Below are 19,847 nucleotides of genomic sequence, written 5' to 3' on the forward strand. Positions count from 1 at the left end.
TGACGGAGAGGGACTGTGACTGTGTGAGGGAGAGGTACTGTGACTGTGTGAGGGAGAGGGACTGTGACTGTGTGAGGGAGAGGGACTGTGACTCTGTGAGGGAGAGGGACTGTGACTGTGACTGTGTGAGGGAGAGGGACTGTGACTGTGTGAGGGAGAGGGACTGTGACTGTGTGAGGGAGAGGGGCTGTGACTGTGACTTTGACTGTGTGAGGGAGAGGGACTGTGACTGTGTGAGGGAGAGGGGCTGTGACTGTGACTGTGACTGTGTGAGGGAGAGGGACCGTGACTGTGTGAGGGAGAGGGACTGTGACTGTGTGAGGGAGAGTTACTGTGACTGCGACTGTGTGAGGGAGAGGGACTGTGACTGTGACTGTGACTGTGACTGTGTGAGGGAGATTGACTGTGACTGTGACTGTGTGAGGGAGAGGGACTGTGGCTGTGACTGTGTGAGGGAGAGGGACTGTGACTGTGTGAGGGAGAGGGACTGTGACTGTGTGAGGGAGAGGGACTGTGACTGTGTGAGGGAGAGGGACTGTAACTGTGACTGTGACCGTGTGAGGGAGAGGGACTGTGACTGTGTGAGGGAGAGGGACTGTGACTGTGTGACGGAGAGGGACTGTGACTGTGACTGTGCTTGTGTGAGGGAGAGGGACTGTGACTGTGTGAGGGTGAGGGACTGTGACTGTGACTGTGTGAGGGAGAGGGACTGTGACTGTGTGACGGAGAGGGACTGTGACTTTGTGAGGGAGAGGGACTGTGACTCTGTGAGGGAGAGGGACTGTGACTGTGACTGTGACTGTGTGAGGGAGAGGGACTGTGACTGTGACTGTGACTGTGTGAGGGAGAGGGACTGTGACTGTGACTGTGACTGTGTGAGGGAGAGGGACTGTGACTGTGACTGTGATTGTGACTGTGACTGTGTGAGGGAGAGGGACTGTGACTGTGTGAGGGAGAGGGACTGTGACTGTGTGAGGGAGAGGGACTGTGACTGTGACTGTGACTGTGTGATGGAGAGGGACTGTGACTGTGACTGTGTGAGATAGAGGGACTGTGACTGTGTGAGGGAGAGGGACTGTGACTGTGTGAGGGAGAGGGACTGTGACTGTGACTGTGTGAGGGAGAGGGACTGTGACTGTGACTGTGTGAGGGAGAGGGACTGTGACTGTGTGAGGGAGAGGGACTGTGACTGTGACTGTGACTGTGTGAGGGAGAAGGACTGTGACTGTGACTGTGACTGTGTGAGGGAGAGGGACTGTGACTGCTGCTGTGTGAGCGAGAGGGACTGTGACTGTGTGAGGGAGAGGGACTGTGACTGTGACTGTGACTGTGTGAGGGAGAGGGACTGTGACTGTGTGAGGGAGAGGGACTATGACTGTGTGAGGGCGAGGGACTGTGACTGTGTGAGGGAGAGGGACTGTGACTGTGTGAGGGAGAGGGACTGTGACTGTGTGAGGGAGAGGGACTGTGACTGTGACTGTGTGAGGGAGAGGGACTGTGACTGTGTGAGGGAGAGGGACTGTGACTGTGACTGTGACTGTGTGAGGGAGAGGGACTGTGACGGTGACTGTGACTGTGTGAGGGAGAGGGACTGTGATGGTGACTGTGACTGTGTGAGGGAGAGGGACTGTGACTGTGTGAGGGAGAGGGACTGTGATTGTGTGAAGGAGAGGGACTGTGACTGTGTGAGGGAGAGGGACTGTGACTGTGACTGTGTGAGGGAGAGGGACTGTGACTGTGACTGTGTGAGGGAGAGGGACTGTGACTGTGTGAGGGAGAGGGACTGTGACTGTGTGAGGGAGAAGGACTGTGACTGTGACTGTGACTGTGTGAGGGAGAGGGACTGTGACTGTGACTGTGTGAGGGAGAGGGACTGTGACTGTGGCTGTGACTGTGTGAGGGAGAGGGACTGTGACTGTGACTGTGACTGTGTGAGGGAGAGGGACTGTGACTGTGTGAGGGAGAGGGACTGTGACTGTGACTGTGACTGTGCTTGTGTGAGGGAGAGGGACTGTGACTGTGTGAGGGAGAGGGACTGTGACGTTGTGAGGGAGAGGGACTGTGACTGTGTGAGGGAGAGGGACTGCGACTGTGACTGTGCGAGGGAGAGGGACTGTGACTGTGTGAGGGAGAGGGACTGTGACTGTGTGAGGGTGAGGGACTGTGACTGTGACTGTGACTGTGTGAGGGAGAGGGACTGTGACTGTGTGAGGGTGAGGGACTGTGACTGTGACTGTGACTGTGTGAGGGAGAGGGACTGTGACTGTGTGAGGGAGAGGGACTGTGACTGTGTGATGGTGAGGGACTGTGACTGTGACTGTGACTGTGTGAGGGAGAGGGACTGTGACTGTGTGAGGGTGAGGGACTGTGACTGTGACTGTGACTGTGTGAGGGAGAGGGACTGTGACTGTGTGAGGGATAGGGACTGTGACTGTGTGAGGGAGAGGGACTGTGACTGTGTGAGGGAGGGGGACTGTGACTGTGACTGTGTGAGGGAGAGGGACTGTGACTGTGACTGTGACTGTGACTGTGTGAGGGAGAGGGACTGTGACTGTGACTGTGTGAGGGAGAGGGACTGTGACTGTGTGAGGGAGAGGGACTGTGACTGTGTGAGGGAGAGGGACTGTGACTGTGACTGTGACTGTGACCGTGTGAGGGAGAGGGACCTTGACTGTGTGAGGGAGAGGGACTGTGACTGTGTGAGGGAGAGGGAGAGGGACTGTGACTGTGACTGTGACTGTGACTGTGTGAGGGAGAGGGACTGTGACTGCGACTGTGTGAGGGAGAGGGACTTTGACTGTGACTGTGTGAGGGAGAGGAATTGTGACTGTGTGAGGGAGAGGGACTGTGTGAGAGAGAGGGACTGTGACTGTGTGAGGGAGAGGGACTGTGACTGTGTGAGGGAGGGGGACTGTGACTGTGTGAGGGAGAGGGACTGTGACTGTGACTGTGACTGTGTGAGGGAGAGGGACTGTGACTGTGTGATGGAGAGGGTCTGTGACTGTGACTGTGACTGTGACTGTGTGAGGGAGAGGGACTGTGACTGCGACTGTGTGAGGGAGAGGGACTGTGACTGTGACTGTGTGAGGGAGAGGGACTGTGACTGCGACTGTGTGAGGGAGAGGGACTGTGACTGTGACTGTGTGAGGGAGAGGGACTGTGTGAGAGAGAGGGACTGTGACTGTGTGAGGGAGAGGGACTGTGACTGTGTGAGGGAGGGGGACTGTGACTGTGTGAGGGAGAGGGACTGTGACTGTGACTGTGACTGTGTGAGGGAGAGGGACTGTGACTGTGTGAGGGCGAGGGACTGTGACTGTGACTGTGTGAGGGAGAGGGACTGTGACTGTGTGACGGAGAGGGACTGTGACTGTGTGAGGGAGAGGTACTGTGACTGTGTGAGGGAGAGGGACTGTGACTGTGTGAGGGAGAGGGACTGTGACTCTGTGAGGGAGAGGGACTGTGACTGTGACTGTGTGAGGGAGAGGGACTGTGACTGTGTGAGGGAGAGGGACTGTGACTGTGTGAGGGAGAGGGGCTGTGACTGTGACTTTGACTGTGTGAGGGAGAGGGACTGTGACTGTGTGAGGGAGAGGGGCTGTGACTGTGACTGTGACTGTGTGAGGGAGAGGGACCGTGACTGTGTGAGGGAGAGGGACTGTGACTGTGTGAGGGAGAGTTACTGTGACTGCGACTGTGTGAGGGAGAGGGACTGTGACTGTGACTGTGACTGTGACTGTGTGAGGGAGATTGACTGTGACTGTGACTGTGTGAGGGAGAGGGACTGTGGCTGTGACTGTGTGAGGGAGAGGGACTGTGACTGTGTGAGGGAGAGGGACTGTGACTGTGTGAGGGAGAGGGACTGTGACTGTGTGAGGGAGAGGGACTGTAACTGTGACTGTGACCGTGTGAGGGAGAGGGACTGTGACTGTGTGAGGGAGAGGGACTGTGACTGTGTGACGGAGAGGGACTGTGACTGTGACTGTGCTTGTGTGAGGGAGAGGGACTGTGACTGTGTGAGGGTGAGGGACTGTGACTGTGACTGTGTGAGGGAGAGGGACTGTGACTGTGTGACGGAGAGGGACTGTGACTTTGTGAGGGAGAGGGACTGTGACTCTGTGAGGGAGAGGGACTGTGACTGTGACTGTGACTGTGTGAGGGAGAGGGACTGTGACTGTGACTGTGACTGTGTGAGGGAGAGGGACTGTGACTGTGACTGTGACTGTGTGAGGGAGAGGGACTGTGACTGTGTGAGGGAGAGGGACTGTGACTCTGTGAGGGAGAGGGACTGTGACTGTGACTGTGTGAGGGAGAGGGACTGTGACTGTGTGAGGGCGAGGGACTGTGACTGTGACTGTGACTGTGTGAGGGAGAGGGACTGTGACTGTGTGAGGGAGAGGGACTGTGACTGTGAATGTGACTGTATGAGGGAGAGGGACTGTGACTGTGTGAGGGAGAGGGGCTGTGACTGTGACTGTGACTGTGTGAGGGAGAGGGACCGTGACTGTGTGAGGGAGAGGGACTGTGACTGTGTGAGGGAGAGGGACTGTGACTGCGACTGTGTGAGGGAGATTGACTGTGACTGTGACTGTGACTGTGACTGTGTGAGGGAGATTGACTGTGACTGTGACTGTGTGAGGGAGAGGGACTGTGACTGTGTGAGGGAGAGGGACTGTGACTGTGTGAGGGAGAGGGACTGTAACTGTGACTGTGACCGTGTGAGGGAGAGGGACTGTGACTGTGTGAGGGAGAGGGACTGTGACTGTGACTGTGACTGTGTGAGGTAGAGGGACTGTGACTGTGACTGTGTGAGGGAGAGGGACTGTGACTGTGTGAGGGAGAGGGACTGTGACTGTGTGAGGGAGAGGGACTGTGACTGTGTGAGGGAGAGGGACTGTGACTGTGTGAGGGAGGGGGACTGTGACTGTGACTGTGACTGTGTGAGGGAGAGGGACTGTGACTGTGACTGTGACTGTGACTGTGTGAGGGAGAGGGACTGTGACTGCGACTGTGTGAGGGAGAGGGACTGTGACTGTGACTGTGACTGTGTGAGGGAGAGGGACTGTGACTGTGTGAGGGAGAGGGACTGTGACTGTGAATGTGACTGTGTGAGGGAGAGGGACTGTGACTGTGTGAGGGAGAGGGGCTGTGACTGTGACTGTGACTGTGTGAGGGAGAGGGACCGTGACTGTGTGAGGGAGAGGGACTGTGACTGTGTGAGGGAGAGGGACTGTGACTGCGACTGTGTGAGGGAGAGGGACTGTGACTGTGACTGTGTGAGGGAGATTGACTGTGACTGTGACTGTGTGAGGGAGAGGGACTGTGACTGTGTGAGGGAGAGGGACTGTGACTGTGTGAGGGAGAGGGACTGTGACTGTGTGAGGGAGAGGGACTGTGACTGTGTGAGGGAGAGGGACTGTGACTGTGTGAGGGAGAGGGACTGTAACTGTGACTGTGACCGTGTGAGGGAGAGGGACTGTGACTGTGTGAGGGAGAGGGACTGTGACTGTGACTGTGACTGTGACTGTGACTGTGACTGTGTGAGGTAGAGGGACTGTGACTGTGACTGTGTGAGGGAGAGGGACTGTGACTGTGTGAGGGAGAGGGACTGTGACTGTGTGAGGGAGAGGGACTGTGACTGTGTGAGGGAGAGGGACTGTGACTGTGTGAGGGAGGGGGACTGTGACTGTGACTGTGTGAGGGAGAGGGACTGTGACTGTGACTGTGACTGTGACTGTGTGAGGGAGAGGGACTGTGACTGCGACTGTGTGAGGGAGAGGGACTGTGACTGTGACTGTGACTGTGTGAGGGAGAGGGACTGTGACTGTGTGAGGGAGAGGGACTGTGACTGTGTGAGGGAGAGGGACTGTGACTGTGACTGTGACTGTGACTGTGTGAGGGAGAGGGACTGTGACTGTGTGAGGGAGAGGGACTGTGACTGTGTGAGGGAGAGGGAGAGGGACTGTGACTGTGACTGTGTGAGGGAGAGGAACTGTGTCTGTGTGAGGGAGAGGGACTGTGTGAGAGAGAGGGACTGTGACTGTGTGAGGGAGAGGGACTGTGACTGTGTGAGGGAGAGGGACTGTGACTGTGACTGTGTGAGGGAGAAGGACTGTGACTGTGACTGTGACTGTGTGAGGGAGAGGGACTGTGACTGCTGCTGTGACTGTGTGAGCGAGAGGGACTGTGACTGTGACTGTGTGAGGGAGAGGGACTGTGACTGTGACTGTGACTGTGTGAGGGAGAGGGACTGTGACTGTGTGAGGGAGAGGGACTATGACTGTGTGAGGGCGAGGGACTGTGACTGTGTGAGGGAGAGGGACTGTGACTGTGTGAGGGAGAGGGACTGTGACTGTGTGAGGGAGAGGGACTGTGACTGTGTGAGGGAGAGGGACTGTGACTGTGTGAGGGAGAGGGACTGTGACTGTGTGAGGGAGAGGGACTGTGACTGTGTGAGGGAGAGGGACTGTGACTGTGACTGTGTGAGGGAGAGGGACTGTGACTGTGTGAGGGAGAGGGACTGTGACTGTGACTGTGACTGTGTGAGGGAGAGGGACTGTGACGGTGACTGTGACTGTGTGAGGGAGAGGGACTGTGACTGTGACTGTGTGAGGGAGAGGGACTGTGACTGTGTGAGGGAGAGGGACTGTGACTGTGTGAAGGAGAGGGACTGTGACTGTGACTGTGTGAGGGAGAGGGACTGTGACTGTGACTGTGACTGTGTGAGGGAGAGGGACTGTGACTGTGTGAGGGAGAGGGACTGTGACTGTGACTGTGACTGTGTGAGGGAGAGTGACTGTGACTGTGTGAGGGAGAGGGACTGTGACTGTGACTGTGACTGTGTGAGGGAGAGGGACTGTGACTGTGACTGTGTGAGGGAGAGGGACTGTGACTGTGGCTGTGACTGTGTGAGGGAGAGGGACTGTGACTGTGACTGTGACTGTGTGAGGGAGAGGGACTGTGACTGTGTGAGGGAGAGGGACTGTGACTGTGACTGTGACTGTGCTTGTGTGAGGGAGAGGGACTGTGACTGTGACTGTGACTGTGTGAGGGAGAGGGACTGTGACTGTGTGAGGGAGAGGGACTGTGACTGTGACTGTGACTGTGTGAGGGAGAGGGACTGTGACTGTGTGAGGGAGAGGGACTGTGACGTTGTGAGGGAGAGGGACTGTGACTGTGTGAGGGAGAGGGACTGCGACTGTGACTGTGACTGTGCGAGGGAGAGGGACTGTGACTGTGTGAGGGAGAGGGACTGTGACTGTGTGACGGAGAGGGACTGTGACTGTGTGAGGGAGAGGGACTGTGACTGTGACTGTGTGAGGGAGAGGGACTGTGACTGTGTGAGGGAGAGGGACTGTGACTGTGTGAGGGTGAGGGTGAGGGACTGTGACTGTGACTGTGACTGTGTGAGGGAGAGGGACTGTGACTGTGTGAGGGAGAGGGACTGTGACTGTGTGAGGGAGAGGGACTGTGACTGTGACTGTGTGAGGGAGAGGGACTGTGACTGTGTGAGGGAGGGGGACTGTGACTGTGACTGTGACTGTGTGAGGGAGAGGGACTGTGACTGCGACTGTGTGAGGGAGAGGGACTGTGTTGTGACTGTGACTGTGTGAGGGAGAGGGACTGTGACTGTGTGAGGGAGAGGGACTGTGACTGTGACTGTGACTGTGACCGTGTGAGGGAGAGGGACTGTGACTGTGTGAGGGAGAGGGACTGTGACTGTGTGAGGGAGAGGGAGAGGGACTGTGACTGTGACTGTGACTGTGTGAGGGAGAGGGACTGTGACTGCGACTGTGTGAGGGAGAGGGACTGTGACTGTGTGAGGGAGAGGGACTGTGTGAGAGAGAGGGACTGTGACTGTGTGACGGAGAGGGATTGTGACTGTGACTGCGCTTGTGTGAGGGAGAGGGACTGTGACTGTGTGAGGGCGAGGGACTGTGACTGTGACTGTGTGAGGGAGAGGGACTGTGACTGTGTGACGGAGAGGGACTGTGACTGTGTGAGGGAGAGGTACTGTGACTGTGTGAGGGAGAGGGACTGTGACTGTGTGAGGGAGAGGGACTGTGACTGTGTGAGGGCGAGGGACTGTGACTGTGACTGTGACTGTGTGAGGGAGAGGGACTGTGACTGTGTGAGGGAGAGGGACTGTGACTGTGAATGTGACTGTGTGAGGGAGAGGGACTGTGACTGTGTGAGGGAGAGGGGCTGTGACTGTGACTGTGACTGTGTGAGGGAGAGGGACCGTGACTGTGTGAGGGAGAGGGACTGTGACTGTGTGAGGGAGAGGGACTGTGACTGCGACTGTGTGAGGGAGAGGGACTGTGACTGTGTGAGGGAGATTGACTGTGACTGTGTGAGGGAGAGGGACTGTGACTATGTGAGGGAGAGGGACTGTGGCTGTGACTGTGTGAGGGAGAGGGACGGTGACTGTGTGAGGGAGAGGGACTGTGACTGTGTGAGGGAGAGGGACTGTGACTGTGTGAGGGAGAGGGACTGTGACTGTGTGAGGGAGAGGGACTGTGACTGTGTCTGTGTGAGGGAGAGGGTCTGTGACTGTGACTGTGTGAGGGAGAGGGACTGTGACTGTGAGGGACTGTGTGAGGGAGAGGGACTGTGACTGTGACTGTGTGAGGGAGAGGGACTGTGACTGTGTCTGTGTGAGGGAGAGGGACTGTGACTGTGTCTGTGTGAGGGAGAGGGAATGTGACTGTGACTGTGAGGGACTGTGTGAGGGAGAGGGTCTGTGACTGTGACTGTGAGTGACTGTGTGAGGGAGAGGGACTGTGACTGTGACTGTGAGGGACTGTGTGAGGGAGAGGGACTGTGACTGTGAGGGACTGTGTGAGGGAGAGGGACTGTGACTGTGACTGTGACTGTGAGAGACTGTGTGAGGGAGAGGGACTGTGACTGTGACTGTGTGAGGGAGAGGGACTGTGACTGTGACTGTGACTGTGTGAGGGAGAGGGACTGTGACTGTGACTGTGACTGTGTGAGGGAGAGGGACTGTGACTGTGTGAGGGAGAGGGACTGTGACTGTGAATGTGACTGTGTGAGGGAGAGGGACTGTGACTGTGTGAGGGAGAGGGGCTGTGACTGTGACTGTGACTGTGTGGGGGAGAGGGACCGTGACTGTGTGAGGGAGAGGGACTGTGACTGTGTGAGGGAGAGGGACTTTGACTGCGACTGTGTGAGGGAGAGGGACTGTGACTGTGACTGTGACTGTGTGAGGGAGATTGACTGTGACTGTGACTGTGTGAGGGAGAGGGACTGTGACTGTGAGGGAGAGGGACTGTGACTGTTTGAGGGAGAGGGACTGTGACTGTGTGAGGGAGAGGGACTGTGACTGTGTGAGGGAGAGGGACTGTGACTGTGTGAGGGAGAGGGACTGTGACTGTGTGAGGGAGAGGGACTGTAACTGTGACTGTGACCGTGTGAGGGAGAGGGACTGTGACTGTGTGAGGGAGAGGGACTGTGACTGTGACTGTGACTGTGACTGTGACTGTGTGAGGTAGAGGGACTGTGACTGTGACTGTGTGAGGGAGAGGGACTGTGACTGTGTGAGGGAGAGGGACTGTGACTGTGTGAGGGAGAGGGACTGTGACTGTGTGAGGGAGAGGGACTGTGACTGTGTGAGGGAGGGGGACTGTGACTGTGACTGTGACTGTGTGAGGGAGAGGGACTGTGACTGTGACTGTGACTGTGACTGTGTGAGGGAGAGGGACTGTGACTGCGACTGTGTGAGGGAGAGGGACTGTGACTGTGACTGTGACTGTGTGAGGGAGAGGGACTGTGACTGTGTGAGGGAGAGGGACTGTGACTGTGTGAGGGAGAGGGACTGTGACTGTGACTGTGACTGTGACTGTGTGAGGGAGAGGGACTGTGACTGTGTGAGGGAGAGGGACTGTGACTGTGTGAGGGAGAGGGAGAGGGACTGTGACTGTGACTGTGTGAGGGAGAGGAACTGTGACTGTGTGAGGGAGAGGGACTGTGTGAGAGAGAGGGACTGTGACTGTGTGAGGGAGAGGGACTGTGACTGTGTGAGGGAGAGGGACTGTGACTGTGACTGTGTGAGGGAGAAGGACTGTGACTGTGACTGTGACTGTGTGAGGGAGAGGGACTGTGACTGCTGCTGTGACTGTGTGAGCGAGAGGGACTGTGACTGTGACTGTGTGAGGGAGAGGGACTGTGACTGTGACTGTGACTGTGTGAGGGAGAGGGACTGTGACTGTGTGAGGGAGAGGGACTATGACTGTGTGAGGGCGAGGGACTGTGACTGTGTGAGGGAGAGGGACTGTGACTGTGTGAGGGAGAGGGACTGTGACTGTGTGAGGGAGAGGGACTGTGACTGTGTGAGGGAGAGGGACTGAGACTGTGACTGTGTGAGGGAGAGGGACTGTGACTGTGTGAGGGAGAGGGACTGTGACTGTGACTGTGACTGTGTGAGGGAGAGGGACTGTGACGGTGACTGTGACTGTGTGAGGGAGAGGGACTGTGACTGTGACTGTGTGAGGGAGAGGGACTGTGACTGTGTGAGGGAGAGGGACTGTGACTGTGTGAAGGAGAGGGACTGTGACTGTGACTGTGTGAGGGAGAGGGACTGTGACTGTGTGAGGGAGAGGGACTGTGACTGTGACTGTGACTGTGTGAGGGAGAGTGACTGTGACTGTGTGAGGGAGAGGGACTGTGACTGTGACTGTGACTGTGTGAGGGAGAGGGACTGTGACTGTGACTGTGTGAGGGAGAGGGACTGTGACTGTGGCTGTGACTGTGTGAGGGAGAGGGACTGTGACTGTGACTGTGACTGTGTGAGGGAGAGGGACTGTGACTCTGTGAGGGAGAGGGACTGTGACTGTGACTGTGACTGTGCTTGTGTGAGGGAGAGGGACTGTGACTGTGACTGTGACTGTGTGAGGGAGAGGGACTGTGACTGTGTGAGGGAGAGGGACTGTGACTGTGACTGTGACTGTGTGAGGGAGAGGGACTGTGACTGTGTGAGGGAGAGGGACTGTGACGTTGTGAGGGAGAGGGACTGTGACTGTGTGAGGGAGAGGGACTGCGACTGTGACTGTGACTGTGCGAGGGAGAGGGACTGTGACTGTGTGAGGGAGAGGGACTGTGACTGTGTGACTGAGAGGGACTGTGACTGTGTGAGGGAGAGGGACTGTGACTGTGACTGTGTGAGGGAGAGGGACTGTGACTGTGTGAGGGAGAGGGACTGTGACTGTGTGAGGGTGAGGGTGAGGGACTGTGACTGTGACTGTGACTGTGTGAGGGAGAGGGACTGTGACTGTGTGAGGGAGAGGGACTGTGACTGTGACTGTGTGAGGGAGAGGGACTGTGACTGTGTGAGGGAGGGGGACTGTGACTGTGACTGTGACTGTATGAGGGAGAGGGACTGTGACTGTGACTGTGACTGTGACTGTGTGAGGGAGAGGGACTGTGACTGCGACTGTGTGAGGGAGAGGGACTGTGTTGTGACTGTGACTGTGTGAGGGAGAGGGACTGTGACTGTGTGAGGGAGAGGGACTGTGACTGTGTGAGGGAGAGGGACTGTGACTGTGACTGTGACTGTGACCGTGTGAGGGAGAGGGACTGTGACTGTGTGAGGGAGAGGGACTGTGACTGTGTGAGGGAGAGGGAGAGGGACTGTGACTGTGACTGTGACTGTGACTGTGTGAGGGAGAGGGACTGTGACTGCGACTGTGTGAGGGAGAGGGACTGTGACTGTGTGAGGGAGAGGGACTGTGTGAGAGAGAGGGACTGTGACTGTGTGACGGAGAGGGACTGTGACTGTGACTGTGCTTGTGTGAGGGAGAGGGACTGTGACTGTGTGAGGGCGAGGGACTGTGACTGTGACTGTGTGAGGGAGAGGGACTGTGACTGTGTGACGGAGAGGGACTGTGACTGTGTGAGGGAGAGGTACTGTGACTGTGTGAGGGAGAGGGACTGTGACTGTGTGAGGGAGAGGGACTGTGACTGTGTGAGGGCGAGGGACTGTGACTGTGACTGTGACTGTGTGAGGGAGAGGGACTGTGACTGTGTGAGGGAGAGGGGCTGTGACTGTGACTGTGACTGTGTGAGGGAGAGGGACCGTGACTGTGTGAGGGAGAGGGACTGTGACTGTGTGAGGGAGAGGGACTGTGACTGCGACTGTGTGAGGGAGAGGGACTGTGACTGTGTGAGGGAGATTGACTGTGACTGTGTGAGGGAGAGGGACTGTGACTGTGTGAGGGAGAGGGACTGTGGCTGTGACTGTGTGAGGGAGAGGGACGGTGACTGTGTGAGGGAGAGGGACTGTGACTGTGTGAGGGAGAGGGACTGTGACTGTGTGAGGGAGAGGGACTGTGACTGTGTGAGGGAGAGGGACTGTGACTGTGTGAGGGAGAGGGACTGTGACTGTGTCTGTGTGAGGGAGAGGGTCTGTGACTGTGACTGTGTGAGGGAGAGGGACTGTGACTGTGAGGGACTGTGTGAGGGAGAGGGACTGTGACTGTGACTGTGTGAGGGAGAGGGACTGTGACTGTGTCTGTGTGAGGGAGAGGGACTGTGACTGTGTCTGTGTGAGCGAGAGGGAATGTGACTGTGACTGTGAGGGACTGTGTGAGGGAGAGGGTCTGTGACTGTGACTGTGAGTGACTGTGTGAGGGAGAGGGACTGTGACTGTGACTGTGAGGGACTGTGTGAGGGAGAGGGACTGTGACTGTGAGGGACTGTGTGAGGGAGAGGGACTGTGACTGTGACTATGAGGGACTGTATGAGGGAGAGGGACTGTGACTGTGACTGTGACTGTGAGGGACTGTGTGAGGGAGAGGGACTGTGACTGTGTGAGGGAGAGGGACTGTGACTGTGACTGTGTGAGGGAGAGGGACAGTGACTGTGAGGGACTGTGTGAGGGAGAGGGACTGTGACTGTGACTGTGAGGGAGAGGGACTTTGACTGTGTGAGGGAGAGGGACTGTGACTGTGTGAGGGAGAGGGACTGTGACTGTGTGAGGGAGAGGGACTGTGACTGTGACTGTGTGAGGGAGAGGGACTTTGACTGTGTGAGGGAGAGGGACTGTGACTGTGTGAGGGAGAGGGACTGTGACTGTGACTGTGTGAGGGAGAGGGACAGTGACTGTGTGAGGGAGAGGGACTGTGACTGTGTGAGGGAGAGGGACTGTGACTGTGAGGGACTGTGTGAGGGAGAGGGACTGTGACTGTGACTGTGTGAGGGAGAGGGACTTTGACTGTGTGAGGGAGAGGGACTGTGACTGTGTGAGGGAGAGGGACTGTGACTGTGTGAGGGAGAGGGACTGTGACTGTGACTGTGTGAGCGAGAGGGACTGTGACTGTGACTGTGTGAGGGAGAGGGACTGTGACAGTGTGAGGGAGAGGGACTGTGACTGTGTGAGGGAGAGGGACTGTGACTGTGACTGTGTGAGGGAGAGGGACTGTGACTGTGTGAGGGAGAGGGACTGTGACTGTGTCTGTGTGAGGGAGAGGGTCTGTGACTGTGACTGTGTGAGGGAGAGGGACTGTGACTGTGAGGGACTGTGTGAGGGAGAGGGACTGTGACTGTGACTGTGAGGGACTGTGTGAGGGAGAGGGTCTGTGACTGTGACTGTGATGGACTGTGTGAGGGAGAGGGACTGTGACTGTGAGGGACTGTGTGAGGGAGAGGGACTGTGACTGTGAGGGACTGTATGAGGGAGAGGGACTGTGACTGTGACTGTGAGGGACTGTGTGAGGGAGAGGCACTGTGACTGTGAGGGACTGTGTGAGGGAGAAGGACTGTGACTGTATGAGGGAGAGGGACTGTGACTGTGACTGTGAGGGACTGTGTGAGGGAGAGGGACTGTGACTGTGACTGTGAGGGACTGTGTGAGCGAGAGGGACTGTGACTGTGTGAGGGAGAGGGACTGTGACTGTGTGAGGGAGAGGGACTGTGACTGTGACTGTGACTGTGTGAGGGAGAGGGACTGTGACTGTGACTGTCACTGTGTGAGGGAGAGGGACTGTGACTGTGACTGTCACTGTGTGAGGGAGAGGGACTGTGACTGTGACTGTGTGAGGGAGAGGGACTGTGACTGTGACTGTGACTGTGTGAGGGAGAGGGACTGTGACTGTGACTGTGTGAGGGAGAGGGACTGTGACTGTGACTGTGACTGTGTGAGGGGGAGGGACTGTGACTGTGAGGGACTGTGTGAGGGAGAGGGACTGTGACTGTGACTGTGAGGGACTGTGTGAGGGAGAGGGACTGTGACTGTGACTGTGAGGGACTGTGTGAGGGAGAGGGACTGTGACTGTGTCTGTGTGAGGGAGAGGGACTGTGACTGTGACTGTGACTGTGTGAGGTAGAGGGACTGTGACTGTGACTGTGTGAGGGAGAAGGACTATGACTGTGTGACGGAGAGGGACTGTGACTCTGTGAGGGAGAGGGACTGTGACTGTGTGAGGGAGAGGGACTGTGACTGTGACTGTGTGAGCGAGAGGGACTGTGACTGTGTGAGGGAGAGGGATTGTGACTGTGACTGTGTGAGCGAGAGGGACTGTGACTGTGACTGTGTGAGCGAGAGGGACTGTGACTGTGACTGTGTGAGGGAGAGGGACTGTGACTGTGTGAGGGAGAGGGACTGTGACTGTGTGAGGGAGAGGGACTGTGACTGTGACTGTGTGAGGGAGAGGGACTGTGACTGTGTCTGTGTGAGGGAGAGGGTCTGTGACTGTGACTGTGTGAGGGAGAGGGACTGTGACTGTGAGGGACTGTGTGAGGGAGAGGGACTGTGACTGTGACTGTGTGAGGGAGAGGGACTGTGACTGTGACTGTGTGAGGGAGAAGGACTGTGACTGTGACTGTGACTGTGTGAGGGAGAGGGACTTTGACTGTGACTGTGTGAGGGAGAGGGACTGTGACTGTGTGAGGGAGAGGGACTGTGACTGTGTGAGGGATAGCGACTGTGACTGTGACTGTGACTGTGTGAGGGAGAGGGACTGTGACTGTGACTGTGACTGTGTGAGGGAGAGGGACTGTGACTGTGACTGTGATTGTGACTGTGACTGTGTGAGGGAGAGGGACTGTGACTGTGTGAGGGAGAGGGACTGTGACTGTGTGAGGGAGAGGGACTGTGACTGTGACTGTGACTGTGTGATGGAGAGGGACTGTGACTGTGACTGTGTGAGATAGAGGGACTGTGACTGTGTGAGGGAGAGGGACTGTGACTGTGTGAGGGAGAGGGACTGTGACTGTGACTGTGTGAGGGAGAGGGACTGTGACTGTGACTGTGTGAGGGAGAGGGACTGTGACTGTGTGAGGGAGAGGGACTGTGACTGTGACTGTGACTGTGTGAGGGAGAAGGACTGTGACTGTGACTGTGACTGTGTGAGGGAGAGGGACTGTGACTGCTGCTGTGACTGTGTGAGGGAGAGGGACTGTGACTGTGACTGTGTGAGCGAGAGGGACTGTGACTGTGTGAGGGAGAGGGACTGTGACTGTGACTGTGACTGTGTGAGGGAGAGGGACTGTGACTGTGTGAGGGAGAGGGACTATGACTGTGTGAGGGCGAGGGACTGTGACTGTGTGAGGGAGAGGGACTGTGACTGTGTGAGGGAGAGGGACTGTGACTGTGTGAGGGAGAGGGACTGTGACTGTGACTGTGTGAGGGAGAGGGACTGTGACTGTGTGAAGGAGAGGGACTGTGACTGTGTGAGGGAGAGGGACTGTGACTGTGACTGTGTGAGGGAGAGGGACTGTGACTGTGTGAGGGAGAGGGACTGTGACGGTGACTGTGACTGTGTGAGGGAGAGGGACTGTGACTGTGTGAGGGAGAGGGACTGTGACTGTGTGAAGGAGAGGGACTGTGACTGTGTGAGGGAGAGGGACTGTGACTGTGACTGTGTGAGGGAGAGGGACTGTGACTGTGACTGTGACTGTGTGAGGGAGAGGGACTGTGACTGTGTGAGGGAGAGGGACTGTGACTGTGACTGTGTGAGGGAGAGGGACTGTGACTGTGGCTGTGACTGTGTGAGGGAGAGGGACTGTGACTGTGACTGTGACTGTGTGAGGGAGAGGGACTGTGACTGTGACTGTGACTGTGCTTGTGTGAGGGAGAGGGACTGTGACTGTGTGAGGGAGAGGGACTGTGACGTTGTGAGGGAGAGGGACTGTGACTGTGTGAGGGAGAGGGACTGCGACTGTGACTGTGACTGTGCGAGGGAGAGGGACTGTGACTGTGTGAGGGAGAGGGACTGTGACTGTTTGACGGAGAGGGACTGTGACTGTGTGAGGGTGAGGGACTGTGACTGTGACTGTGACTGTGTGAGGGAGAGGGACTGTGACTGTGTGAGGGTGAGGGACTGTGACTGTGACTGTGACTGTGTGAGGGAGAGGGACTGTGACTGTGTGAGGGAGAGGGACTGTGACTGTGTGAGGGTGAGGGACTGTGACTGTGACTGTGACTGTGTGAGGGAGAGGGACTGTGACTGTGTGAGGTTGAGGGACTGTGACTGTGACTGTGACTGTGTGAGGGAGAGGGACTGTGACTGTGTGAGGGAGAGGGACTGTGACTGTGTGAGGGAGAGGGACTGTGACTGTGTGAGGGAGGGGGACTGTGACTGTGACTGTGACTGTGTGAGGGAGAGGGACTGTGACTGTGACTGTGACTGTGACTGTGTGAGGGAGAGGGACTGTGACTGTGACTGTGTGAGGGAGAGGGACTGTGACTGTGTGAGGGAGAGGGACTGTGACTGTGTGAGGGAGAGGGACTGTGACTGTGACTGTGACCGTGTGAGGGAGAGGGACTGTGACTGTGTGAGGGAGAGGAACTGTGACTGTGTGAGGGAGAGGGAGAGGGACTGTGACTGTGACTGTGACTGTGACTGTGTGAGGGAGAGGGACTGTGACTGCGACTGTGTGAGGGAGAGGGACTGTGACTGTGACTGTGTGAGGGAGAGGAATTGTGACTGTGTGAGGGAGAGGGACTGTGTGAGAGAGAGGGACTGTGACTGTGTGAGGGAGAGGGACTGTGACTGTGTGAGGGAGGGGGACTTTGACTGTGTGAGGGAGAGGGACTGTGACTGTGACTGTGACTGTGTGAGGGAGAGGGACTGTGACTGTGTGACGGAGAGGGACTGTGACTGTGACTGTGACTGTGACTGTGTGAGGGAGAGGGACTGTGACTGCGACTGTGTGAGGGAGAGGGACTGTGACTGTGACTGTGTGAGGGAGAGGAATTGTGACTGTGTGAGGGAGAGGGACTGTGTGAGAGAGAGGGACTGTGACTGTGTGAGGGAGAGGGACTGTGACTGTGTGAGGGAGGGGGACTGTGACTGTGTGAGGGAGAGGGACTGTGACTGTGACTGTGACTGTGTGAGGGAGAGGGACTGTGACTGTGTGAGGGCGAGGGACTGTGACTGTGACTGTGTGAGGGAGAGGGACTGTGACTGTGTGACGGAGAGGGACTGTGACTGTGTGAGGGAGAGGTACTGTGACTGTGTGAGGGAGAGGGACTGTGACTGTGTGAGGGAGAGGGACTGTGACTCTGTGAGGGAGAGGGACTGTGACTGTGACTGTGTGAGGGAGAGGGACTGTGACTCTGTGAGGGAGAGGGACTGTGACTGTGTGAGGGAGAGGGGCTGTGACTGTGACTTTGACTGTGTGAGGGAGAGGGACTGTGACTGTGTGAGGGAGAGGGGCTGTGACTGTGACTGTGACTGTGTGAGGGAGAGGGACCGTGACTGTGTGAGGGAGAGGGACTGTGACTGTGTGAGGGAGAGTTACTGTGACTGCGACTGTGTGAGGGAGAGGGACTGTGACTGTGACTGTGACTGTGACTGTGTGAGGGAGATTGACTGTGACTGTGACTGTGTGAGGGAGAGGGACTGTTACTGTGTGAGGGAGAGGGACTGTGGCTGTGACTGTGTGAGGTAGAGGGACTGTGACTGTGTGAGGGAGAGGGACTGTGACTGTGTGAGGGAGAGGGACTGTGACTGTGTGAGGGAGAGTTACTGTAACTGTGACTGTGACCGTGTGAGGGAGAGGGACTGTGACTGTGTGAGGGAGAGGGACTGTGACTGTGTGACGGAGAGGGACTGTGACTGTGACTGTGCTTGTGTGAGGGAGAGGGACTGTGACTGTGTGAGGGCGAGGGACTGTGACTGTGACTGTGTGAGGGAGAGGGACTGTGACTGTGTGACGGAGAGGGACTGTGACTTTGTGAGGGAGAGGGACTGTGACTCTGTGAGGGAGAGGGACTGTGACTGTGACTGTGTGAGGGAGAGGGACTGTGACTGTGACTGTGACTGTGTGAGGGAGAGGGACTGTGACTGTGACTGTGACTGTGTGAGGGAGAGGGACTGTGACTGTGTGAGGGAGAGGGACTGTGACTCTGTGAGGGAGAGGGACTGTGACTGTGACTGTGACTGTGTGAGGGAGAGGGACTGTGACTGTGTGAGGGAGAGGGACTGTGACTGTGTGAGGGCGAGGGACTGTGACTGTGACTGTGACTGTGTGAGGGAGAGGGACTGTGACTGTGTGAGGGAGAGGGACTGTGACTGTGAATGTGACTGTGTGAGGGAGAGGGACTGTGACTGTGAATGTGACTGTGTGAGGGAGAGGGACCGTGACTGTGTGAGGGAGAGGGACTGTGACTGTGTGAGGGAGAGGGACTGTGACTGCGACTGTGTGAGGGAGATTGACTGTGACTGTGACTGTGACTGTGACTGTGTGAGGGAGATTGACTGTGACTGTGACTGTGTGAGGGAGAGGGACTGTGACTGTGTGAGGGAGAGGGACTGTGACTGTGTGAGGGAGAGGGACTGTGACTGTGTGAGGGAGAGGGACTGTGACTGTGTGAGGGAGAGGGACTGTGACTGTGTGAGGGAGAGGGACTGTAACTGTGACTGTGACCGTGTGAGGGAGAGGGACTGTGACTGTGTGAGGGAGAGGGACTGTGACTGTGACTGTGACTGTGACTGTGTGAGGTAGAGGGACTGTGACTGTGACTGTGTGAGGGAGAGGGACTGTGACTGTGTGAGGGAGAGGGACTGTGACTGTGTGAGGGAGAGGGACTGTGACTGTGTGAGGGAGAGGGACTGTGACTGTGTGAGGGAGGGGGACTGTGACTGTGACTGTGACTGTGTGAGGGAGAGGGACTGTGACTGTGACTGTGTGAGGGAGAGGGACTGTGACTGCGACTGTGTGAGGGAGAGGGACTGTGACTGTGACTGTGACTGTGTGAGGGACAGGGACTGTGACTGTGTGAGGGAGAGGGACTGTGACTGTGAATGTGACTGTGTGAGGGAGAGGGACTGTGACTGTGTGAGGGAGAGGGGCTGTGACTGTGTGAGGGAGAGGGACTGTGACTGTGTGAGGGAGAGGGACTGTGACTGCGACTGTGTGAGGGAGAGGGACTGTGACTGTGACTGTGACTGTGTGAGGGAGATTGACTGTGACTGTGACTGTGTGAGGGAGAGGGACTGTGACTGTGTGAGGGAGAGGGACTGTGACTGTGTGAGGGAGAGGGACTGTGACTGTGTGAGGGAGAGGGACTGTGACTGTGTGAGGGAGAGGGACTGTTACTGTGTGAGGGAGAGGGACTGTAACTGTGACTGTGACCGTGTGAGGGAGAGGGACTGTGACTGTGTGAGGGAGAGGGACTGTGACTGTGACTGTGACTGTGTGAGGTAGAGGGACTGTGACTGTGACTGTGTGAGGGAGAGGGACTGTGACTGTGTGAGGGAGAGGGACTGTGACTGTGTGAGGGAGAGGGACTGTGACTGTGTGAGGGAGAGGGACTGTGACTGTGTGAGGGAGGGGGACTGTGACTCTGACTGTGACTGTGTGAGGGAGAGGGACTGTGACTGTGACTGTGA

Source organism: Nothobranchius furzeri, unplaced genomic scaffold (assembly GCF_043380555.1).
Source record: "Nothobranchius furzeri strain GRZ-AD unplaced genomic scaffold, NfurGRZ-RIMD1 Scf026, whole genome shotgun sequence".
Lineage (NCBI taxonomy): Eukaryota > Metazoa > Chordata > Actinopteri > Cyprinodontiformes > Nothobranchiidae > Nothobranchius > Nothobranchius furzeri.